Genomic DNA, 27,284 nt, shown 5'->3' with positions numbered 1-27,284 from the left:
TTTTTTAAATGTGTTTTTTAACACACTCTGACTTACATTTAACCCCTTCCATGCTCATGACGGAACGGTTCCGTCATGAGCATCGGTTGAGCTGTGCTCATGACGGAACCGTTCCGTCATGGCCCCGCCCGCGCTCGAACCCTTCAGCACCGCGGGGGAATCCGCGCAGCGCTGAAGGGGTTAATAGCAAAAATATACAAAACAAATGATCACAATAAGAAATGTCCTGCCATTCCTCATTTTCACACATCTCCTGATAAAAGTGTAATCCTGGATGTATGACTGGGCACTTCATAGGGGGCATAAAAGGCCCAAAAACTGAAAATGTGAAGAGAGGAAATGGGTTTTGTTAGACCTGGTATTCTTGTGTTGGTATTCCACCCAACGTTTAGCCTTCACACCTTCTGTTTTTCTGAATTGGTTTTTGCTGCTATTATGACTCTCAATCAATCAGTAATCTTATAAAGCACGACTACTCACCATTGATGGTCTCAAGGTACTCAGTGGGGGGGGTCTGTGGTTCAGTCGAAGAGCCAGGTCTTGAGGTCCTTCCTGAATTGTGGCAGCTATGGTGGTTGCCTGAGGTGCAGAGGCAGGGAGTTCCAGGTCTTCCTAGCAAGGTTGGAGTAGCATATTCCTCCATCTGTGGTCTTGTGGATTCATGGGATGGTGGCCAGGGCCAGTTTGGTGGAGGGGAGATGTCTGGTGGGAGTGTAGAAGGAGAGGCGGTGGTTAAGGTATACAGGTGCAGTGTTTTGGAATGCTTTGTATGCATGCATGAGAAGCCTGAAGGTGATTTTTTGGTTGACAGGTAGCCAGTTAAGGTCTCGCACGTGGCCGATGATGTGGTTGCAGTGTGGGATGTTCAGGATGAGTCTGGAGGAAGCATTCCGGATGGTCTGCAGTTTTTAAAAAAAAGTTTGTGGGTGGTCAGGCGTAGAGTGCATTAATGTAGGCGTCTGCTGCTGACAAGCGCAGGGTTGACCATATTCTTGCAATCAGTGGAGATCCACTTGAAGATCTTACAAAGGAGGTGGTGCTTGTGGAAGCAGGAGGACGATACAGTGTTGATTTAATAGTTCATTATGAACAAGGAGTCCAGGATGATGCAGAGGTTTTGTGCGTGGTCTGTGAGTGTGGGGGGATTCTGAGCACTGTGGGCCACCAAGAGTCTTCCCAGACAGAGAGGGAGGAGCCCAGGATGACTTCAGTCTTGTCTGAGTTAAGGTTGAGGTAGCTGTCCTTCATCCAGGTGGTTACTGCCTACATCCCATTGTGGAAGTTGCTCTAGCGGCTGTGGGTTCATCTGTAAGGGAGAGAATCAGCTGGGTGTCATTGGCATAGGAGGCGATGTTGAGATTATGGCTTCTGACGATGGCTGCAAGCACGTCATGTGGCTGTTATAGAGGGTGGGGCTCAGGGAAGATCCCTAAGGCACTCCGCAGCTGATTTCTGTGGGTTCAGAGTTGAACAGTGGAAGTCTGACTCTCTGCGTTCAGCTGATGAGGAAAGAGCGGATCCATTCTAGGGCTTTGTCATGGATGCCGGCGTCATGGAGGCTTGTGCAGAGGGTGTGGTGGGAGATGGTGGTGAAGTTAGCTGCGGGGGCTCAGGAGGATGAGGGCAGCAGCTTTGCCTCGGTCAAGGAGGGTGTGTATATCGTCTGTAATGACAAGGAGATCAGTCTTGGTGTTGTGGTAGCATCTGGAGCCCAATTGGGAGTGGTCTAGGATGTTGTTCATTTCAATGAACTCAGAGAGTTGGGAGTTGATGGCTTTCTCAATGACTTTGTCTGGGAAGGGAAGCAGAAAGATGGGTCTGTAGTTCCTGAGGTCCGTTGAGTTGGCAGAAGGTTTCTTCAGTAGGGGGTTGACCACTGCATGCTTCCTGTCTTCCCAGAAACTTGCAGACTCAATGGAGCAGTCAAGGGTGTAGCAGAGTGCTGACTCTGTTGAAGATGTGATAAGGGCAAGGATCCGAGGGGGCTCCGGAGTAGATGGTCTTCATGATCCTGAGGGTGTTGTCAGAGGTGAGGGTAGTCCAATTGATCAAGGTCTGCTAGGGGCTAGAGCCATTCTCCAGGGTGGTAGCGGGTGGTGTCGGTGAGTTTTGGGTTGTGAAGCTTCACACTTTACCATTCCTAACCAGTGCTAAAGTGATTTTGCACTGTCCCTAAAACATGTTAGAATTGGCCTACAGCTGATTGGCACATTACATTTACTTACCAGTTCCCAGTATAGGGCACTGCATGTACCAGGGCCCTGAAAAGTAAATGCTACTAATAGGCCTGTAGCACTCATTGTGTTATCCACTAATGCATCACTTTAAAACTTTTTCCAGGCCTAAACCTTCTTTTTTAATACATACAGTACAATCAGTCACAGGGCAGGGTACTTTGCATTTAAAAAGGAGAACATGAGGTTTTAAGTTTTATATGTCCTGGTTTTGAAAAACTCCTAAACTCATGTTTCACTACTGTATGACCTGATTGTTATATAACCCCTTGGGTGCCAGGCCTTTTCCCCCTCCTGTGCCTGGCGCTTCCCTAGTGGGTGGGAGTCATGGCGAGATAGTCTCGTCATGGGCACAGCACGACTGTGCTCCATGACGAGACCATCTCGTCATGGGCACAGAAGAGGTTAACTAACATTAGGTTACTTTATTACATGTAATAAGTGCTAATTTTGGATTGGGAGCAGGTAAAGATGTCATGTTTCCACTTAAATTAATTATAATGTAAACTGCTTTTTATTGGTGAAGTCAGATTTTACGTCACAATTCACAAATGCGGCTTTTAGAAAGCTGCCACCTTCTTGTCCTAGCTAATTGTGCTTCTCCCAGTGTCCTGGGTCACTTGGCTGTGAATGGCTCTGGTGTTGGGCTTTGTGTATTTCTCCCAGACGGTGACACAAACTATTGTTACTCATGGTCAGCTGCATAGAGGTAATATATATATATATCTTATGATTATGGAAAGTAGACACCCAATGGATTCATGGATTACCCAACATCTTTCTTTTTTTAAAAGAGCTTTTTTTTTCTCACTGACTTTCATTTAGAGGTGGTTGCTGTCATATTCATGTTGATGCGTCTGCCCGCATCGAAGCAAACATACTAATCTCAGATATTTCTGAAAAGGAGTTCATGACTTTTCTTTTTCCTGACTGCAAAGCTAATGGCAAACATTCAATAAAATCACAGAATTTCCTCACATTATTGTGAGGAAAAATTCCTGAATTTATATTAGATGACATGTCTTACCACCCAGTGTTCTCAAACATCTCCAAATAAAACCGAGCACCACTTGTGTGGGTTGCTTATTGCCTGTAACAGGAGAGGCCCACAAAAAAGCTATGGAAATATCAAGAATTTTACTTTGACAAAGTAGGTACCTATGGTATTGTGGCCCATGTTCGGCTAGCATACAGGGAAATCAACTAAGCTCAGATATTTCTGGAAAGTAGAGACTCTCTGGAGTCTTGGACTACCCATAATAGACATCCACTGGAATCTTGGGTGGTAGTTATTGTAGGAATCTCAATGCTTTGATTGATGCAGGGGGCCTTTTAAATGTCAACTTTTGTGTGAAATTGCATTTCTTTCCATTTCTGTGACAAAATGTTCTAGAATCTGCAGGAAACAACAAATGTCCTAGCATCCAGTGTTCCCCGTACTTCCCCAGATAGAACCAGTATCCTCTTTGTCTCAGCGGACATGCCACCAGGAACAAGAAAGGGCCAGAAATGCACTGTGGAAATATCTGGAAGTTTGCTTTGAACTGGATCAATTCTTTGGATGTGGGGAGTAGTGGAATATGAAGTTCAACTGGCACCAAGATAAAACTACCAACTCCAGCTATTTATGGGAACAAGAGACTTAGGTGAGTTCAGGGTTCTGGGGATGCATGTATCATATACTCCTTTTTTGTACTCAGAATGACATGCAAACATCGAACTGTGAGTGAATTCACATAATTTCTTCACATTCTGGTCAGGAAACATTCTGCAATCTGTGGAGAACAACAAAAGTCTTACTATATAGCATTTCCGCACTTCTCCCAATAAAAAGGTACATCACATGTGGGGATTTGCATAGGTGCAATATTTAAGCCCGAGGTAGGAGGAAATCTAGGCAAAACTCTTAGGGCCAGATGTAGGTAAAAGCACTTTTGCAAGTCCTTAATAGCGAATTTTAGGGAATCGCTATTAAGGACTCGCAAAACGCCTTGTAGGTAGGAATCGCAATATTTTTGGTGATTCCTTAATATTCCTTAATTGCGAATTGCAAATTGCGATTCACAATCAAGTAATACCTTCCCATTCATTCCTATGGGCCAAGAGGCCCAGTGGAATGAATGGGTATTGCACACGCAATTTGCGAGTACCCAACAGGTGCACAATTTCAAGGGTTTAATTGTCCCAGAGGGACACCCTGTTGCACCCCTGAAATGTGCATGTGTGCACAAGTGGCCACATACATACCCTAAGGACAAGAATGTGTGCCACATGGCACTTTAAAAAAAGGAAAAAAGTGTTTTTTTAAAGGTAATCGCAAATTACCACCAACTTGAACTTGGTGGTAATTTGCAATTACTTAAGGCCAAATCACACTCTCTTTTGTGCTTCTTACATTGCATTTAAGGAATCGTAATTTGCGATTGCGATTCCTTAAATGCAATCACAAAATAGGGAATCTCAAATTTTGAGATTCCTAATTTTGCGAGCGTGTTTTTGTGTGCTGCATTGCACCTGCTAATTTGCGATCGCAAATGTTGAAATTCTGCGAATTTCAGTGTTTGCGATTGCAAATTGGCTTCCTACATCTGGCCCATACTACTAGACATTTCTGAAAATGAGACACCCATGCAACTAAATAATCATGTTGCTTGCATGAATCTCAGCAAATGTTTGCACTAGAAGGCCATGCAGACATCAAAACTACGCCTAATGACACCCCATTTTCCTCTCACTTCGCATGCTGGATAGCTGCAGAATTTGGCCTAGAGTCACCTGGAAGCAACAGAACTCTACCAAAACTGGGCTTTTCTGTTGTTCCTTTGCTAGGTGAAGGTTTTTACCTTTAGACTTAACAACTTTTTGCAGCTCTGATTCATCCAGTAGAGCAAGGCTGCAGTTGTACTCAAACAGTGCTTTTTAAGGCCAGATATGTTCTCTGCAACATTCAACTGGGAAACACTTGCTGCGACAGAAAAGCTATGAGCAGGGGCAACCTGAATTTTTGGCCCAGTAGCAAAGCACCTTCATCAGAATAACTTAGCAGGCCCTGTCCTTGCCTTGTGACGGTTCTCAGGCAAAAATCCTTGAAAATGTTTAAAGTCCCTGCCATTAGGGTTAGGCAGGGGGTGTACACTCTGACACTTATGCAAGTGCCCCGGGACCTTAGAGACACCACTTGATGGTCAGGACTCACACCAGTAGAAGCCAGAAGCAGGGTCCTAGGCAGGGCCAGTTGTAACTGGTCAGCTGGGTTCTTTAAGGAAGTGGGTTTCTTACAGATATTATGTTCCTGTAGTTAAACAGGAGGTCAGCCAACTGACCCTTTGTTCGACTTCATCATTTCTGCAGGGTCATCCCCAGACTTTTTTGACTTCCACCTTCTATTTTTGCTGAATGTATTTTGTTGGGCCTTGGGACTCTTTGCACTTTACCAGTGCTAACCAGTGCTAAAGTGGTTGTGTTCTCTCCTTAAAACATTGTAGTACTGTCATTTACCCAATTGGCATATTTACCTTTCTTTTAAATCCCAAGTTAAGTGGCACTAACAGTGCATCAAATTCTCCGAAAGCGCAGACAATCTAATAAAAGATTAATACATTGAATTGATTAATATTTAAATGATTTGACCGGTTAATCCACAGGAACACTTAATATCTATATCAAAGAGGGTCAAGAAACCGATGGTTCAAAGCAACCCAAATCTTTAATAATAAGAGCCATAAATAGTGATTTGGGAATGTGGATACATATGGGTACATCCTCAGGTTATCCGAGGATTACCACATATAACTGGCTGTGGATTTCATGGAAAAATAGCTTGATTCCTCAAGCCTAGGCTCCCTCTTACAGGCCTCTTTCAAATCCCTCTTCAATAGGTGTGATGGCTCTATGCCCTTAAAATTGCCAATGTTAAATTTTGTGGCAATAATTTGTAGTCTATTTCTAACCTTCATCTCCCATTTTGATTCACTCATCACTACTTCATTGATACAAAGAACTGAGATCGTTTGAACCTCAGCAGACCAAAGATTATCCAAAAAAGCGCATCATAGATTTATAGGCTAGGAAGTTCCAATCCTGTAGGTCCTCTCCCAATCTTATCACCACACACATTGCGCTTTTACGTAACCATAATAGTTATTTCAAGCAATTACCTTCACACTTACCCCAGTTTCTGTCTGAACTGAGGGTCACTAATTTTGCCCCCTATAAACATTATGCAGATCCCATGGCATTAAAAGCAGATAATACCAGAGGCCTAGGTGGTTCCCCAAAAAATACTTTTACATTTTATTAATCCTCCAATGGTGGATACTGACAGAACCTCTACAGTTTATCTATGCAAAGCCAACTTTAGGTTGCTACTGAACATCATCCCCAAATATTTATAGGTTACCACTTCCACACACGTGTCCCCCAATAACAATTTACATGATTTTGACTTGTTTCCAAAACTAAATATTTTTGTTTTCTCCAAATTAATCTTGAGCTTATTAGCCACACAGTATTTACTGAACCTTTCCCATTTCCTTTGGCGGTCCACCAGGATCAGGTCAAAAATAGCCAGGTCATCCACACACAGGAGGTATGGAATATGTCTTCTGCCCATTTTCAGTGAGAAAGATTTAGTATCAAAAAGAACTAGAGGCAAATATGCAAGAAATAGTGAAAACAGCATGGGAGCTAGGACACAACCCTGTCTCGTCTCATTTCCCAGCTGGATTCTTTTTGATAAAGCCTGCTTAAATCTCATTCCACTTAAACACAATTCTGTTGATTTTAATTCCTGAAGGAGTAGGCTACTAGGAATATCAAAATGCTAAAGCTTCTCCCACACAATGCTACTATCCAGAAAATCAAAAGTGGAGCTAAAATTAACATAACGACAAAAAAGATTTCCTGAGGCTTCCATTGCCTTCGGACCTATCACCCACAAGATAAAGTGGTAGTCAATTGTAGAATGACCCTACTTAAAGCTTCCTTATTCCGTGGGCGCAAGGTTGGTAAACTGAAATCAATCTTTTAAAGACAGTAACATTACTTTGGAGTATAATTTAGTTCACATGTCAAGCAGGGATATCAAATGAAAGTTGCTGGTATCATCGGTCTCCTTTTCTTACGAATGGGATTAATTATTGCCCCCCTCCAACTAGAAGAAAAGGTACCTGTCTTTGTTATAAAAACAAAGACTTGAGAGAAAAAGCTAGCCCAACATTTGGAATTAGATTTTATAATAATTGCAAGGAGATTATCTGGGCTGGCTGCCTTTGGTGATTTAAGGGAATATATCAGTTTGCCTGGAGACAGTTTAGAAAATAATTCCAATAACTCCTCCCCAGGATAGGACCAACTTCCCCTTGGTCGATATAAATAATAAATATTACTTAAGTATACGATCCAAATATCTTCCAGGACCATACACCATAGGGGTTCTTTTACCCTATTGCATCCTCCCTGAACTAGCTTCCAGAATGTATCCATATCTTTAGCAAGCAGGGTGCTAACCATCACATCTCAGTTTCATTTGTGAAAAGCTATTTTCTTTGATTTAATCAGTGCTGCGTAGTCCTTCTTTGAGATACTATATCTTTCTCTTTCCCTAGAGGCCTCAGGGAAACACTTCATGTCTCTGGCCTTCCTTAGCCTCTTTTACAACCTAAACATTCCTTATCACACCAGGGCTTGATAGATGATTAACGTAGCCTCAAGATTACCCTATCTGATTAAAGAAGTCAAGCATTTAACCACTTCTGCAATAGTCTGGGAATACCAGTCCAAAACATTATTACCCATCTCTCCTCCCAACCCGAGGTCTTTAGCCACTTGATATTGCGCTAACAGCATGATGCATCTAACATCAATTCTGGTGGTCAAGCATTTTGGAAAAGACACTTCCATCAGTATCACTGTTTCCCTTAGCCAAGGAGTGGAAACTGGAGACATTTTTAAGCCTCAATGATAACAACCCTTGATTCTTATCACCGTGAATCTTTTACAAGCCACAAAATACCAGTCCAGTATACACATGAAGTCAATGGGGCAGCTCTGATTACCATACACAAAGGTTTGGGCAGCCGGGGTATCCTTCTTAAATTGGGCATTTCAGCACACAAACCCTAACGCAGAGATTAGGTTAATCAGTTTAAGCTCATGCTTAGACTAGGCCCATTTGGAAAATGCTGCATAAGGCAGTTGCGGCTGCCACAACACGAAGGTGTGGGTGGTTGGGGAAGGACGAGGTGCAGGGATGGGGTGGTAAATAATGATTTTTTTAAACGTATCTTTTCTCCCCACAGCCTCGGAAGCCGATGGCCACCTCCTTCCTTGGAGCTTTCACAGCCTTCTCTGGGAAGGCAGAGGCTGTTCAGTCAATCCAGATGCTGCTCTGCGGGGAGAGCAGCATCTGGATTGGTTTGAGCGGTCTGCTCTGCTGCTCAGATGCTGCCTTTGACCCTGAGGCATTTCTCCACCCCGGCTGTGAACACAGCCGCGTTCATATCGTGCTTTGCCCTCAAAAACACCACTCCCACATGATGGCCCAAACACGACGAAGCAGGAGACATAAGACAACACCTAGAAAGGGGTTTCACTTTATAAAATGAAACATTTCAAAGACTCTCTTTTTTAAGAACAGGATGAGGTATCCTCCCATGAAGGAAGCTCTTGTCATGAAGTATGGCCTCACCTCGGAGAAGTATAGGCAGAAACACAGTGTAGTACGGACTCCCTTAATACGTACATACATTGTTAAGTTAGCATAACCACGTCAGAAGTTAGAAAGCCATCTTGCTGCTTTTGCACACGACTCTGCGTTCACATGTTATTGCTTAAACGAACTGCTGACTCGAGTTTTGCCTCACACGAGAGCAATCTGTTGTTACCATCCCGGGCTCTGCGAAGCGACCTTGGTCTGCACACGATGTGACAAACAGTCTGAGTTGTTAGACAATGCATGTTTTCCACTCTAGGTTGATCGACCCACTATTTAGTCATAACACACGAGCAGCTGCACATACCTGAAAGTTGGTGCTTTTAATATCACGGACATCATGTTTAGTATTCAGACCGAAGACGAGCCTTCCTGCGAGAAGACTCCTGATGCTCCTGTGATGTGATTTCACTAAGCTGATCTTTGAGGTATGGGGTCCCCTATTCAAGCCTAAGAGACCTTCTGTTAGACTAATAATAATATTAGCTTCTTAGTAAAGGGAAAGTGGTAGTATCCACTGTCATTATAACATGATCACCCCTTTTATATTCTATGGAATTGTAACTATGTTGATGGTTTTGATTTTAATCATTTGTCTGCTTGTATTAGCCAAAGTACTGCATATTAGGACACGTGGTCTATAAAAATAAACTCTTTTTATTTTCACCGTGTCTCTGTTGATTCTTGTTGTGGACTGATGTGAGAATAATATACTAACAGGTATTTCCGATTCCCACCATTCCTGAGTATGTACTGAGTCGCGTGTTCTGGGTTGTCTTTTCATTGGGACCTCCGAGCTAAATCTCGGATAACGAATGGGACACTTATGCTAGCCGGATACTGGGTTCTGGGTTCTGAGGTGAGTTTCTGGTACATCACAACTCACTGAGGTCCTGGGGTTCTACGCATAGTTCTGTGTATAAGCAGAATCCCTGCAACATGGCGCACCTAACGTTTGGTCTATGAGTTGAAACGCCTTAGTAGTGCTCGCGTTTGTCCACAACACCCTCATTCTTGTTTCCGGATAACAAGTCTGACAGATTTAAAACCTACCTAGGTCTATTGATATAGGTTCTTTCAAGCTTGATAATGAAAAAGGTTATTGAACCCTTGTGCTACTGATAGTTTCAAGTGTGTGTTGTCCTAATGTCGGTGGAGATTGCGGCGCACAGCCGTGCGGCTGTGAAACGTCATTTGACGCAGTATGGGGTACCGGACACTGGTATGAACGTCATCTTTGTAGTGGGAGCCGATGCGGCTCATCCCTATGAGTTGTTCTACTCTTGGGTGACGATTCCAGCGGTGGGGGATGATGACACCTTTCATTCTTACACTGCCGCTGCAGTGCCGGCGAACTATACGCCGTATAGGACACAGGAAATACCAATATCTGCTTGGCAGCACCATATTTGGTTTAATGGCGCCCTTCCCCATGTGGTTATACCGCCGAGAATGGGCCCTTTATCAATTGCAGGGGCCACTTGGCCGGTACTAGCCGGATTTACGCCTCATCCCTGTTACCTCACGGTGACGGTGGCTGAGTTGCGTGTACTACACACTGCCCTCATTACGGTATATAGGGCGTTAGTGCAGTATGTGTCGCGCAATATGCAGGCGGGGGCACCTGCTGTTGCGGGACAGCCTACTGATCATCACGCGGTGGTCATTAGTCCTGTTATGGTTAATTCTGTTATGGGCAAGCGCCCCCAAACTAGGGATGATTTCCCCTTTTGGCTTGCTGAAAAATTTGACCAAATAGAAGCGGTTTACCCGAATACTACTCCTGTGGAGAAACACAGGATCCTCACCATTAGTTTGCCTAAAGACTTGGTCCCCCACATAGATGATTGTGTAAATTGGGGCAAGGTCTTTGCAGCGACGTACGCGCAGTGCTTTGGCACTCCGTCTATGTTGCAGCTGCCCTCCGTTATCAAAAGAGTTCAAGAGAACCATGGTGCGGAGTCTGCGATAGAGTTAGGGATGCGGCTCCTCGGGCAATTTGACCTGGTGGCTACCATGATAATTGGTAACCTGAAGGGTGATGCTTTGCATTTCCAGGTTCGTAATGAACTGAAACGAGTTGCTCAGGAGGACAAACCGCAGGAATTTGCGAAAATAATCGCAGAGGCATATCGGGATTTGGGTCGTAGCTCTTTAGGAGTTAAGCCTGTAATAAAGAATCCCGATCTAAAACAGCAGGGTAAGGCGGAAACGTCTGGTAAGGACGAACGGCCCTTTTTTCCTAAACAAAAATGGCAGGTTAAACAACAGGGAAAGCAGCAGCAACAGAAACAGGGCTCTCGGCCTGCCTCTCCCGTACAGTCTAGTAGTGAACGCACTTATGATCTGCGCGATCGTGCTGCTATAAAGTCTCCTGATAGATTTCAGGTTTCTGAACAGCGCTCTCCTCGTTCTTCACAGGAAACATCGGCTACACAGTCCGGTGGCGGAGGCGGTGGCAAAGGTCGGGGTGCTCCACAACAGCGTGACCAGCCCCGACAGACTGAGGGTAAAGGCAAGCAGGACGAATTTGCACGACAAAGACCCCCGTTTCAGAAGAAGAAAGTGGCGGATCTGACGGCAAGGTATGCCTCAGATAGTGCGGACACAGCTTCGGAACCGGACATGGGCGCTGACGCTCCTGGACAGCGCAGCGGAAATTACCATAGTCCGTCAAGCTCTGCGTCCATTTCTGGCGGAGACAGCAACTGATATATCGGTTACTGTGGAAACAGCTGACACCAGAGTGGCTCCCCCTGACAGACTTTATGAAATAGTCTTATTAATAGAGGGTGACATACAACGTACAATAAAAGGGATTTTTTGGGATAATCTGACCACCACCTATGATATCCTCCTGGCGGAGGCAGATTGGCCCCCAGCTTTCATTTTAGAGGCTCCTAGAGGGGAGGAAGTAATCCTCCCGTCCTTTGCGCACACAGTGCCTAAGGACCAAGCTGAAGTGTATGCTGAGGAGTGGGCGCTTGCGCTTGCGCCGGCGGTGTATCGTACTCAGGTGGGATGGGACAGATTGTCCCCCTGCCATGAGATTCCATTGCGGTCTATGCCCCAGCCTCAACCTCAATATCCTATGCGTCGTGAAGGGAGACCCCACGTCGCGGCAATCCTTGAACAATTGGAATATCAGGGTGTTATTGAAACATGTGTGTCCCCTATGAATAACCCTTTATTCACTGTAACGAAGCCTGACGGCTCGTACCGTTTAGTTTTGGATTACCGGCACCTAAACTCCCATTGCCGGACCTGCGCGGTACAAAATACACATAGCTCGGCTTTGGTCGACAGTCTCGTGCATAAAAGATTTAAAACGACACTTGACATTTCCAATGGCTTTTTTAGCCACAACCTGTCCACACTGAGTAGCCAGTGGACAGCGTTTACTTCAGGCGGAAAACAAAAACAGTTTACAAGATTAGCCATGGGTTACAAAAATAGCCCTGGCGTCTTTTCTGCTCGCGTGGTTTCTCTTTTGGAAAGAATAGACCCCGAAGCATACTCCTATGTTGACGATATCTATCTTACGGATGATGAGCTGATGCCGCATCTGTCTCGGGTTGACAATATTATCGTGAGTTTTGCTGACTATGGCTACAAATTCAATTTTGCGAAGTCACACCGCAGAATATACGGTGTTGTTTTTGGGCTACGAGCTCAACAATGAAGGTAAGGGGTTAGCCCCCCACTTTCTGGAAAAGTGTGCACGCTTAAGTGCTCCTACGACACTGAAGAAATTACAATCTCTGCTGGGTTTTCTGAATTTCGGCCGTACGTACATTCCTGATTATGCCCAGCGTATCAAGCCGCTTTACGCCTTGGTACAGCCTTCGTTTTCGAAATCTAGCTGGCAGCTAGAACACTCTGCAATTTTACAGTCTTTACAGGCTGACCTTCTTGCTTCACAATACTTGCTGACACGTGATAACCGCACTAACCTGGTAATCAGAATAGTACCGGGCGCCGTGGGGTTCACGTATTTGACGTTTAATGAGGGCGACACAGTCCCCATTGCGTACAAATCCCACTTGTACACCTCTGCTGAATTATGTTTTTCCACGGTCGAAAAGGTTCTGACTGCTGTGCAGATGGCGATCCTCAAGGAACGCGCACTGTCGCATGGGAAACAGATTCTGGTTGTAACTCCATATCCTGCTTTAGAGGCAGTGACTAAAGCAAGTGTACCCAATTCTAAAGCTTTGCATCCACGGTGGATACAATGGGCTACAACACTGACGTCGCCAGACGTCACTTACATCTTTGATGCCTCATTACAGACTCAAGAGTACTTGCAGTATGAATTCGTTCATCCGGCACCTCTGTCTTTGCGCCCGCTCGAAGAATACCATTGTGTCATATACACTGACGGGTCTGCGCAACCCGCAATTGGATCGAAGCACGCTTATTCTGCGGCTTGCGCAATTGTCGTAGGTACATTCGTAAATGGTGAATTCCAATCTGATGCAGTGCATACGCAGTCATTGGGTGATTGTACCGCGCAATTGGCGGAGCTCCGGGCTCTGGTGCTTGCACTGGAGTTTGCTGATCCCCGAGTCACTACTCTTATAGTGAGTGACTCCTTCTACTGTGTCCAGTCCTACAATGACAATTTACACTTCTGGTCTCAGAATGATTACCGCGACACTAAAGGTAGCACAATTTACACTTCTGGTCTCAGAATGATTACCGCGACACTAAAGGTAGCACAATTAAGCGTAAACCGCTTTGGGTTCGAGTGGCAGACTTTAAAGAACGTCTCCCTCTCGTAAGTGTTATTCACACTCTTGGTCACCAGCGGCTTGGTGTCCATGCTGTCGGCAACAGCTTAGCTGACGAGGCAGCGAAAACAGCAGTGGCTACATACTTAGTGGCAGCAGTTACAAGATCCAAAAGTAAGATTGATGATGACATCTTGGCAGCTATTGCTGCTACAGAGAAGGGAGGAGATTACCCGAAGGGTTTTCCCTCTCGGTATATTTATCATTTAAGTCCTGATAACGTTCCATTAGTGAGGATTAACAACGTTGGTGATAGAATAATTCCCAACGCGGACTGCAGACCAGCACTGATCTTGGCTGCGCACGAGGGGTTGGCGTCAGCCCACGCCGGTGTGTCAGCTACAATATCTCTGCTACAACAACGTTACTGGTGGTTTGGTTTATATAAACAAGCGCGCTTATGTTCTTGATTGTGACATTTGCCAACAGATTAAACCTTCTACTGTTGCGCACCCACCAGAGACACAGCTGTACATCTCTAATAAGCCATTTGGTTGTGTTTATTTAGATCACTGCGGTCCTTTTTCTCCTGATACTGCGTACAAGTACATCTTGGTTGCAGTGGATTCGTGCACGCGTTTTCTATGGGTATGGCCACGAAGGAGTGCTGACTCGCGGACTGTCATCAGGGATTTGCGTGTCTTTGTGGGAACTTTTGCGTGTGGTACCTTCCATTCTGATCAGGGCCCTGCGTTCGCCTCTCAGGCTTACAAGGAGGCTATGAAAAATTTGGGGGTCCTAGTCAAATTTTCGTCTCCCTACCGACCTGAGAGTAATAGTGTGGTGGAGCGAATGAACCGTGACTTAAAGCAATCATTGACAGCACGTGTTTTAGGCACAGGCCGGAACTGGCTGGCCCTTTGTATAACGTCCAACGTGCACTAAATAATCTCCCTAGAAGGTCTCTGGGTGGGCGGACCCCGTACATGATGCTCTTCGGAATCAGAATGTTTGTTCCAGACCTTGATGGTCTAGACATTGCGGCGTCGACCGCACCCTTTGACGTAGATGATCACTGTGCTGTTTTGCAGACTCTACAAGAAGCCAGAGACTCTCTTTCGAAAGAACATTTGCCCTCCACGTCTGAAGCTGAGGTTCAGATTCCGGTAGTCGGCTGGCTACCCCGAGTTGGTGATCTGGTCCGTGAGAAGGTGGAGAACAAGAAGGAGTTTGGCCCCTCTTATCGTGCACCAGTTCCAGTGCTTGGAGTGCAGGGTACAAGAACAGTCATTTTACCTCCACTTCCTGGTCGCAAAGAAAACAGGTACATCTCTATTGACAATGTCAAACTTCAGCGAGTGGCCGATACTTCTTAGTATGACTCCGGCAGTTTCCTGCCAGACAATGCGAAGAAATTCAATGATGGTTCCTGCTTCTACCACCTTGTCTGATGTTGCAATCGAGATGCATTCAGTTACTGATCCCTTGCTGATACCACCGGCTGGTGGTTTGCCCGATGAGACTGAGTACGCTTATCCTACACGTGGACCTTCACCTGTTTTACAATCTACAGCACTTGGCCAGTCCCGTTTTTCCTTTGACACTAACTCTTTGCCCTCAACTCCCCCATCAAACATTGCTGTTTTTGTGAGCTGGTTTAAGAAACATTTTTTGATAGCTCCTTGGACATACATCTGGTTGATGCTTTTTGGTATTTTTTTGTTTATGTCCATTGGATTTGTTGTAGTTTTCTTCCGTTTGGTGGATGGCCATTATCTCAAAGAGAGATCGACAATTAGACTTATCAATGGAACTTTGGCCCCCCACTCCTCATCCCACATCATGAAAAGGGACCAGACTTTTGTGAATATTACTGCCTGGCCCGTCATGGATGGAATCGCATGGGATGCAGTTAAATTTCAAATTCATGGGCCTACAGAGGTCATTAATGTGCCTAATGTATTTCGTGTTTCTATGGGTGATGTAGTTAAACAGAACATACGTTCTGATGATTGGGATGTACACGCCATTGAAGCACTGTTTTCAGATTTGAAATATTATGCCGCCTTTGATGCTGAGGATTTGTATGAAAATACGGCTAATTATGCGGAACAGTATTGTTTTCAACATTATGGCAATCACTTCCTGCATAAATCGAATTCGTTTAGAAATTTTGTAAATTTTACCCAGTGGGAACATTGTCCCACCCCCTCGTTTGGCAGTTCACATACATTAGTTGATAAGTTTACTTATTTTACTGATTTCAGTGTTTCGGCCCCGGCATCCTTTTATTTTAAAGTTAAGCCCGAGTCTGCCTCCAAGGTTAGACTGACACACACCAAATTGCTATATTCTAAGTCCTTTATGGATGAGTTGTCAATCAAAGGTTATGATCTATGGAAGGCTACTATTGATCTTAAGTCGGTTTGGGGTTCCAAACCGTGGCAGGTTCAGGGAACTGAAGCTTTACACCGTGCCTGTCTAGTACCAAATCATATGTTGTTTTTAAATGCAACCATCTTCCAAACCACCTGTTTCGGATTGGCCACTTCTAAAAAGCTAAATTCGCCTTCTGTGCCGGATCTGGGTGCTTACCCAAATTGGTATAATCACACAGATCTGCCCCTTCCTGCTTTGCAGTTATTAGTTTCTAATTCATCTTTCAATATTTCGAGATTTAATAGTGAGGGATGGTTGATTTGGCAAAGCAGTTCTGATACCTGTCAACGTCGTTTTCTAGGACTGAAACCGGGGTATCCTCAAGATCGCGTGGACCCCCGGTTTGAGTCGTCACATACAGTAACTACATACTCTGTAGGGAAATTATGTCAGTCCTGGCTGCGACATTTCACCTTGGCATCTGTCAAAGTTCATTTATCAAAGTTACATGACAAAATAGATTTGAATGATTTTGTTAAAGGTCCTGTGGGTGGCAGGTCCAAGAGATGGGCGTATGCTATTTACAACGAAGTATGGAAACTATCGCAAATTGAGGCAGCTTCAAGATTGAGAGCTATTGATCAGGCTAATATGGAAAAAGTATTAGCAGTTATTGATAACAGCATTAACACTCTTTCTTCTCGCATTTATACTTTAGATAATATTGTTTCTTCAATTGTGGATATTGTGCAGGATGATATGTCTGTGTTGTATCATGGTCAAAACCAGTTGCGTTCTGTTATGCAGTTTGCATGGACATTACAAACGTTGAAGGCAGGGAAGGTCCCTTGGGACTATCTGAATACAACATCGTTATTTCTTCCCTTTAACCTTACTGACAAACAGCAGTTCATGTCCATGAAGGATGCTACATATTCCTTGCTCCATATTGAGAAATTGGAGCCGTTACCTTTTTCTGTTGCGGAAGTCGACTCCGCTGTGTGGCTCTTACACGGATTGATAAGTCTACCGTTTGCGCTTTTTAAGTTTACCTCTTGTATGAAACACTATGCTCTGGGTAGATATGAACAGCTGGGCACCGCTTTCATACATGAAGTCTGGTCCCTCCCCTTTACGTATAGATGTACAAGGGACGGTACTGAGGTTTATCTGAAGGGTGAAGAATGTACAACGTCACCTGATCATTCTGTTGTGTGTAGGCACATTCAATTGCACGGTGCTTGTAATGTACACGCTCCGAATTTGGCCTGCGTCCTCAAAGGTATCCCGGTACCAGTGATTACGCCATCTTTCACGCTGCTTGCAAACGGTGGTTATTTAATTTTAAACAATGAAGCTTGCTGCGGGATGTTAGTAGGGATCCCGTATATAGTAACTGTAACACAGAGGGTTGTCTGCTGCAATAACGTCCTGTTTCCACCCCCGCATGGGAGGCTGGATGCTTCTATCTGGCCTTCAAATCCAACCTTGAAAGCAGAGTTCGACAAGATGAGCAGAATAAGAGCGCTATTGTCCCAAAAGGAGGTGCCATTGACTTCCTCCCGGGAAACATTTGTCCTTCACGTAGCAAATACGCGCACCGAGGTACAGGCGCTTTTGAATACTGACCTCCCCCTGCATTTTGGAGCTGTGATCCAAACAATTTTCAATGCCTTGTCCACGACTGGCCTGGCTCATTTTTTTAAACTTGTGGGCTCGGGCCTCGTGACCTCTTTCCAAACTATTTTTGGTGTGATTCCGGCATTTTTTCATTCTATTTTCTCCAGCGTCTTTGGAGGTGTCCCGTTAATTCTGGCTCTAGTGGCAGGTGTGCTACTTTTACTTTTCATCTTGCGGAATGGCTGCTCTTTCTGTGCCACACGTCAGCCTGTCCCGTCTGCAGCTTCTTCGTGACAGGATGCTTGATTACTATGGTGTCCTGCCGTTGGCGACTTTGAGCCTGGCATATGGATTATCCTTCCGGTATTCCTACTTCACCTGCGTGCAACCTGTCTTCCACTGCCTAGATTGTCCCTTTGAATGGCCTATGGATTTGTGCTTAACCAACATGGTGTCTCCGGACCCGGATTTTGATCGACTGATGAAGCCCTTAGTGTCTCACGAGTCTGCCTGTTCTGGTGTTCGGATTATGGCCTGCGGTGCGGCGCATGGTATCCTGGGTAATTGGGACGTCGTGAGAGCGGCATATGACTTCTTGGATATGAGTTACTTGGAAGTACACGCTGGTTGCCCTCTGATGGTGCTAGAGGCTCCGCTGATAGAAGAACACGTATGTTCCTTTTCTTTACTTAACTGGATGGCTGAAACCTTCAGTGGCCGTGCCAATGATTTTCTGCTGGAAGCAGTGGCCACATATGCTGCATATACTTTCATGGATTAAGTGAACTTTCGTCCACTGTGTTTTCCTCACGTGTCTTGAACTGTCCCTGTACGTCTGCACTTCTGCCCGGTGAGGCGTTTTTTCATTTTTCACCTCCCACGGCACGTTTGAGGTTTTTTGTTTTTTCTATCCATTTTTTGGTTTTTTCCTGTTCGAACTTTGCCTGAACTGACCAGTTCTTTTTTAAATTGGATACGCCTTGTTCTGCTCTGTCGCGCTTGAACTCTGCGTTCTCTCTTTTCTTGCATACTAAGTAGTGCTTCGATCAAGGGGGCATGTAGTAAGGACTCCCTTAATACGTACATACATTGTTAAGTTAGCATAACCACGTCAGAAGTTAGAAAGCCATCTTGCTGCTTTTGCACACGACACTGCGTTCACATGTTATTGCTTAAACGAACTGCTGACTCGAGTTTTGCCTCACACGAGAGCAATCTGTTGTTACCATCCCGAGCTCTGCGAAGCGACCTTGGTCTGCACACGATGTGACAAACAGTCTGAGTTGTTAGACAATGCATGTTTTCCACTCTAGGTTGATCGACCCACTATTTAGTCATAACACACGAGCAGCTGCACATACCTGAAAGTTGGTGCTTTTAATATCACGGACATCATGTTTAGTATTCAGACCGAAGACGAGCCTTCCTGCGAGAAGACTCCTGATGCTCCTGTGATGGGATTTCACTAAGCTGATCTTTGAGGTATGAGGTCCCCTATTCAAGCCTAAGAGACCTTCTGTTAGACTAATAATAATATTAGCTTCTTAGTAAAGGGAAAGTGGTAGTATCCACTGTCATTATAACATGATCACCCCTTTTATATTCTATGGAATTGTAACTATGTTGATGGTTTTGATTTTAATCATTTGTCTGCTTGTATTAGCCAAAGTACTGCATATTAGGACACGTGGTCTATAAAAATAAACTCTTTTTATTTTCACCGTGTCTCTGTTGATTCTTGTTGTGGACTGATGTGAGAATAATATACGAACAGGTATTTCCGATTCCCACCATTCCTGAGTATGTACTGAGTCGCGTGTTCTGGGTTGTCTTTTCATTGGGACCTCCGAGCTAAATCTCGGATAACGAATGGGACACTTATGCTAGCCGGATACTGGGTTCTGGGTTCTGAGGTGAGTTTCTGGTACACCACAACTCACTGAGGTCCTGGGGTTCTACGCATAGTTCTGTGTATAAGCAGAATCCCTGCAACAACAGGGACAGTCAAAAACTGACCCATTAGACCAGGGTGGATTGTGTGGATTATTTTTACAAGGCATTGATGGCTGGGTGAAGGACAGTGAGATCAAAACTATCAAGGGCTGTTCAAGTTGTTGGCGAAGGAGCACATGTTCAGTCTTAGTTTTCCAGATCTCCGTCAACACCTGATTGATAGTAAGCTCACTGACACCAGGGAGCCTGCTAAGGAGGCAGACCACTGGCTCAGCACCAGGGTCCAAAATAGATACCTGAGAGTGACCCCAAGAAATGTGCTGCAGGTACCCCATAGGAGTGTGAGGGGGGAAGCCAAAGGAGACACAGACAGAACCCAGAAAAAGAAGAAAGGGTTTCCTTGAAAAACAGGGAGGGGGATCTGGTGGGTTGTGGCCCAGGGCACCACATTTCTAACCCCACTGCTTTGAATGTTCCCAGCTAGAACAGGGGCACTCTGTATGTCCTAAGAAACTACCCACTGGTGGGACCTCTACAGGGGTGGCCAATTTGGTATTCGTGATACATAGTCTCCAGGGGCAGGTCACACACCATGCCATGATCTCCTTCAGCTGGGGGACAAACTCAGATGGTGAGCTCATGATCCCTGAAGTTAGAAGTTGTCACTTCCAGTGGATGAAAGTGAATGGGGTACCAGTCACTTCTCTGAGGGACAGTGGGTTGAGCCAGACCATTGTAGTGGAAAGATTCATTTATCCAGGGCAGTACACGAGCCAGGTGTGTAGGGTAACTCAAGCCCATGGGCAGGACTTCTTCCACCCTAGTGCCCTGGTTTACCTCAAGTGGGGTATGGAGGTGACCCTTAGGATGGTCATAGTTAGCCCCCAGATGCCCATAGACTGCATTCTTGGTAATGATTAGCCCACGATGTCAGGAGAACTGGGAAGGGTGGCAGCCCAGGGCACCCTGACAGTTTGTTTTTCTATGGGTACCTCTCTCAAGCAGAGAGTATGGAAGCCCAGGTGTAGGGGCAAAGTGAGGGAGGACTCACATCTCTCCCACCTGTCCCCTGTTCAGCCTCAGGGTTTAGACCCTGGGCTCAGTTGCCAGTTTCAGAACACCATCCCTGAACTGGTTATGTTATGTTATGTTAATTTATTTCTTCTATAGCGCTCGGCTACTCCCAGGAGCATCCCGGCGCTTTGCTGAAGAACATTGGCAGACAAAACAGAACACAACAAACACAAAGAGGAGACAGAAAAAAAGGCTCAGGTTATCTAGAAGAAAAAAGGTTTATTTAGTAAAAAGCCACGTTTTAAGCTCCTTTCTAAAGGCAAGGAGACTGGGAGCCTGTCTAAGAGAAAATGGTAATTCATTCCACTCCTTCGGGACCAGGTAGCGGAAGGATCGACTGGTGAGAGGTAGAGTAGAAGTAGGGTGCGAAAATCTGGGGCTACCGCCCCACCACTCTGAGACACCTCAGAGGTCAAAGAACCCTGAATGGTCTCGGGCCAGTCTCTTGGCACTGACAGCTGTCAGTGGGATCAGTTGCTTACTGTTCTTATGGGCATAGTTTTCCTTGAGTTGGGGACAGAAGTCTGTTTACGAGGTGGATTGGGCCACATCACTTTGTCTGCCATGATGGTACTGTCTGCATACTGGGATGCCTCTGTGAGCAAGTTGAGGTTAAGTGCTACACAGATGGGTTCCACAGGTAAGGAGGAATATATCTATGGGTCAGTTCAGAAGAGCCTCATGAGAGAATAGACAGAGGGATACAGTTCAGAGAGGCCTAGAACTGACAAGTGCCCCAGCATAACTGTGCCTTCGTCCATGCTCCATCATATAAGCAGGGAAGTCCATCAAGGTTTTGATTAGTCTGCCATGGCTTTTGGCTGGAGGAGGGTTGTGTTGGAATTGGCCCTTTCTGCAGGGTCACCCCCAGACTTTTTTGCTTTTGTCTTCCTATTTTTGCTGAATTCATTTTTGTTGGCATTAAATCTCTTTGCACTTTACCATAGCTAAACTGTGCTAAAACGCTTCTGCTTTCTCATTAAAACATGGTAGAATTGGCTAGTACCCAATTGGCATCTCTAATGTACTTGTAAGTACCTAGTAAAGTGGCACTACCTGTGCCCAGGACCTGTAAATTAAATGGTACTAGTTGATCTGCAATACTGGTTGTGCCACCTACTTAAGAAGCACATTAAACATGTCTCAGGCCTGCCATTGCAGTCTGTGTGTATGTAGTTTTAAACTGCCATTTTGCCCTGACAAAATAAACCTTTTAGAGTTACCTTATTACTTTTTATAAGTGTATATTCCAAATGAGAACAGGTAGCCAGTTTATGTTTGGTATGTCTGGTATTGCAAAGAAAAATCCTAACATGGTGGATTAGGATTTTAAATTACAATTTTGAAAATGCAACTTTTAGAAAGTTGGCATTTCTTGCCTTACGCCCTTATTATGAGTTTGGCGATGCAGGAGTGGGTTCGCCCCACTGCCACACCGCCAAACCTGTGTAGGAACTGCTGTCCAGATCAGGAGCTTTCTCGTGGTCTGTCTGGCAATTCTTTGGCATTCCTAGGGCAGTGCCTATGTAATAGGCACAGCAAGGGGAACATCAAAGGCAGTACCTGCACGGTATGGACTGCTGCAGTCCATGCCCTGCAGGTACTAGTGTGCATACACACAGGGGGGACATGTTGTGCCCCTCTGTGTGCATCCACATGGGGTGAGGCACCTTTTGTCCTCATGCCACACTTTTAATGGTGGTTGCGCTACCTGTCGGATAGGAAACTTGCAATATACTTGACGGGGCTGCAAGTGCCCTGCCAAGCATATTGTGGCCTCAAGACTGCCGTGCTGCCTGGCAGGTGTGGTCGTCCCAGGGTGGCCTAACTTCCCTGGTTCTATTAGGGCAGTCGGAAGTCTAAGCTCCTTAGCCATTTGGTGCATGCAGCCTGTCTCTTGGTCACATGACTGAGTGTTGTTGGCAGTTGGGCTATGTCTATTCCTCCTAGACAGCCACACACAATGGAGAGCTTAGATGTGACTGGATGGGCCATCACTGTCAGGGTGGGAGGGAGGAGATGGCCCCAGCCCTAGTTACACTTGGATATACTGTGTCTTCTCTCCACACAAAGGGATGCATAACCCATGTAGTTAGTTTGGAGGCAGGGCCTGGAAGGCAGAACATCTGTGCTCTTCAAAATCAGGCCTCTCTCCCCACAACTGTGTACACATAAATCCTGGGTACACTTTTGGACCTTTGGATACTATGCCAGGAAGAAGGACTGCTGTGTTATATTATTTTAATATAACTTATAAAGTGCACAAATAACCATGGGTTTCTTTGCACTGGCTGGACCTAAGCATGCTGAGGTAGGAAACATCTTAGTTGGTAAAGAGTCAAGTCTTGAGCTCTTTCCTAAATGCTGGAAGGGATGGAATGGCTCTGATTTGGGAAGGAAGGCTATTTCATTGCTTAGCTGTACTGGCAATAAAGCACCTAACTCCCCAGTTGGCTTTCCTGACTCTGGGTATCATAAGTTTCTGTTGGGAGTGTAGCACTGGAAGGAGAGCCGTAGGAAATCAGGTCCTGAGTCACGCAGGCCTTTCTGTGCAACGCAGTGGGCCTTGAATCGTACCCTATTGCGGACCGGGATGCAATGCATCTTTTGAATTCTGGGGGAGATCGAGTGGAATTTCAGGAGGTCAAGGATCATTCTGAATGTAGCGTTCTGAGCTAACTGAAGCCTACAAGCATTTTTTTCTTGTAGGTTCATGTAGAGGCCATTGCACTAGTCCAACTTTGCGAGGGCTATAGCCATAATCAAGTTTTCCATGGTTTTATCATGAATGTATGGCAGAATTTTTCTGATCATTCTGAGGGTGTAAAAGGAGGGGGACCCCACTGCAAAGACTTGAGCTCCGAAATTAAGCTTAATATAAATAAGGACAACCAGATTTTTGGCTTTGGTCACAGGTATGGGAGGGGGGCTGAGCTTATCAGGCCACCAGGATGGGGACAAGGAGTGGGAGAAATTCCCAAACAATACGACTTCAGTTTTTCCAGAGTTGAGATTTAAACAGTCTACTCATCCAAAGAGTGATTGCTGTCATGCAGTCTTGTAATCGTATAGGTCCCGAGGGGCCATTTTTGAGGGCTGTGACTACCAACTGAATGTTGTCAGCATAGGAGGTAAGGCAAGGCTAAAGCGTTTGATAAGTGGGGCCGGTTCGGAGACATAAATGTTGAAAAGGATGGGGCTCAGCGAGGATTCCAGTGTGACCTCGCATGGCAGAGTGAAAGGTAATAATTCAAATTGGCCCAAGGCCAGTGTTTGAGTCCTGTCAGAGAGGAAGGAGGTCAGCAGGGACAAATCCTGATCTTTGATCCCTGTCGCTACTAAACAGTGGATATCCATATCGAAGGTGGTGGACATGTCAAGGAGAATGTGGGTGGCAGATCCCCCTCTATCTAAAGCAGCCCTTATTTCTTTTGCGGCTTTGACAAGGGCAGTTTCTGTACTGTGCCCTGGTCTGAACTCAAACTGGGTAGGGTCCAAAATATGGATATCTTGAATAAATTTAGAAAGTTCTGAGTTCAGGATTTTTTCGACAACTTTAGCGGGGAGTGGAAGACGAGAAATACGGCGGTGGCTATTAGGGTTGGTTGAACTGGGATTAGGCTTTATTATTAGGGGAAGAATGGAAGCTTGCTTTCATCTTATTAGAAATGACTGAGAGGTTGGTGTTGACCAAGTCCGGTACTAGCTGAACTATACTGGGGGTGCAGGGGTTTTAAGGGGACCCTGATTTAGCTCCAATCAGGAAGGTAGCCACTTCATCAGGTGAGGTGGGAAAGAATTCAGAGAGAGTGTTGTGTTTTGATTTAGATGCCCGTATATAGGTTTTCCTAAATCATGCCCTTATATAGGGATAATTTGCATTGCCCTTATTTAGGCATAGAATCCTAGTCCTTATTTAGGCATTAACCATGCTATCCAAATACAGGCATGGCCACCTACATCCGTCCATCCCCACGTCACAACAAGTTCTTAGAAAACAGACCCTTAAGCCATTGGGACTTTCCCTAGCTAGGATTATTGATTTATCCAAGAACTCATCTATTATGCATGAACTACTATTTCTTAGGGGTTCATTCATGACGTCTTCCTCTGCCGGACTTTACGTCAATGCTAACATTCCAAAGCAGCTTCCAGGTATAAATATACCTTCCCTTACCATGGCAAACCACGGCTTGGCTACACAGCTCGATACGGCTCGTCAAGGCAAGTTCAGAAGAATTTGAGTTCCCACCTGACGCACTGACCAGACGCTGTCATCCCTGCTTGCAGAGAATCCAGCTTCCAGTGTTCTGACTCCCTTAACGGGGTATTAGAGTTTGAGACCCGGAAAAAGATTCCCACCTCTCTCATTCTAAGGTATGGAGTTGACTAGAACCTAGAGGGACGCTTGGCATACAAACTTGGCATATGCAAAACTATAGTATACCATACTATAGAATACAGCACCTACTTCTTACCTTGCACTACACTTAGGTTAGGTACACTGGGGTAGAACGATTTAGAACTATCAAACGAGTATCCACTTTTTCACCTGTTATTTATGTATATATATATGAATATATGTAAAAGCTAGAAGACAATGCTATCACAGTATTATTACTTCTTACTGCTTAAGCTGTGCGTATTATATTTCGCATACTGTCTTGCGATTGTAACAGCTCATATCTCTTACACGAGAAATAAGACTGTTCAATAAATCCTTTTATTGAAACGCCAGGCTATCTATTTCTGTGTAACTCTGAAGAAACTAAGCATGCACGATTGACTGTGTGAAACTCTCATCTGTTGTTTCCACGATTCTGAGACATGTTCTGAATCAAAGGGAAACAATGTTGTCATGTTTATGCGGTTGCCAGAAACTACTCCCTTCTTGTTTATTCAAGGAGTTTCTAGTGGCCTCTGAGTTAGCTGGCAAACAAAGTAATTAAGTTTAATGTACTCGATAGAGGCATACTGATCTCAGTCCTATGCCACAACTATAGTGTATATTATTCCAACGCGCAGAGCCTATAAGTGAAATACGAACTACACTACATGGCGCCCAACGGGTTTGGTAAGGCACTAATTTAACTCTAGATTCTGAAGTAACTCAGTCGTACTTTTCTCAGAGACCCCTACTCATAATACTCCATAAGACGTCTGGAGTGGGTAGGGTTAATATCCGCCATAGCTGAGTAGGATGAAAATCCTATATATTAGCTGTTTGGTTTGTTCAACGTTGAAGGATACAGTGTTCCAAAATATTGTGCACCTTATCTTTGTTTCCTTGAAACTTGTTCTACATTTACAAAAAACAATGTCCCAAAACGGGGATAATAATACCATGACCGGTGAAGCTGCGGCTGACCAAGTCGTAACAGCTTTTAATCTTACAGGCTTAAATGAAACCGATGAGGGTGTTATAAACATCCATCCACATTTAAGGAGAGCCATCACTCTAAAACTTATAAAACATGGCCTAACACCAAGAGGTGGTAGAGCAGTTTTTGTGATAGAGACACATGAATCTTTTCAGACAGATGTATTCTATTCATGGATAGTATTCCCAGAATCAAATCCAGTAACAGAAGTGTTTAACTTCTATAAGGAAGATGAATCACCTGAGGAATATATTCTTTTTGAGGATGTTGAAATTCCACTCACATACCAGGAGCATAATATCTGGTTTAAAGGCGCCCTAAAACTTTACAATCACATTACCAGGCTCGGTCCACTAGGTAGACCAGGAGCAACATGGCCAATTTTAGCCGGCTACACACTTCATCCTGACATCGAAGAGATGTCAGACGATGAATTACTCACTCAACTTAAAGAATTAATTAAAATTTACAGACAGTTAGTCCAATATGTCATGCGGACTTTCACAGTCCAACCACCATTAACCATTCCAAATCAAACCCCTCACCAGGAGAATACACTAAAGATTACTCCACAGACTTTACACTCAGTCATGGGTAAAATGCCCACAAAACGTGAACAAATTCCATTCTGGATAGCTCAAAAAATTACTCAAATCGAAGCAGTATTTCCTAATACCAGCCCTTATGAGAAACACAGAATCCTAACAATCTGTTTACCAATGGGGATCACACCACAACTGGAAGACTGCACCACTTGGGGCACAGTCTTTGCTGCCATCTATACTAAAACACATGGCATTCCGTCTATTGTGGTAATACCTGATGTCCTGAAACAAATTCCCAAAAAATATGGGGCAGAGTCTGCTCTGAATTTAGGTATGAAATTACTAAAAAACTTCGACCAGGTCTCAAAAATAATATCTAATATTGAAGGGGAGGCAGCATCAGTGGCGATCCGCCAACGCTTAAGGGAATTTGATGTAATAGAACATCAACAAGAACTACCCAGAATAATAGAAAAATCCTATGAAGAATTAGGCAGAGATAGTTTGGGTGGAAAACCAGTTAAACCACAACTATCTGAAGGTCCTGAGAAGGACTCTATTAAACACAATCCTACATCTTCTAAAAAGAAGTGGGAAAATAACAAACAACATTCAAAAGACAAACGTTCTCAATCCCGAGGTCAGGTCTTCTC

At 44.7% G+C, this 27,284-nt stretch overlaps 1 pseudogene; it reads left to right on the top strand.

Annotated features, from left to right (window-relative positions):
• Nucleotides 1–1,583: 1,583 nt before the first annotated feature.
• LOC146822710 (sulfide:quinone oxidoreductase, mitochondrial-like) overlaps nucleotides 1,584–27,284 on the top strand; it is a 145,887-nt pseudogene continuing 120,186 nt past the window's right edge.

This window comes from Triturus cristatus, chromosome 5_2 (genome assembly GCF_964204655.1).
Source record: "Triturus cristatus chromosome 5_2, aTriCri1.1, whole genome shotgun sequence".
NCBI classification, from domain to species: domain Eukaryota; kingdom Metazoa; phylum Chordata; class Amphibia; order Caudata; family Salamandridae; genus Triturus; species Triturus cristatus.
The sequence above is the reverse complement of the archived record's forward strand: the minus strand, read 5'-3'. Positions and strand labels throughout refer to the sequence as shown.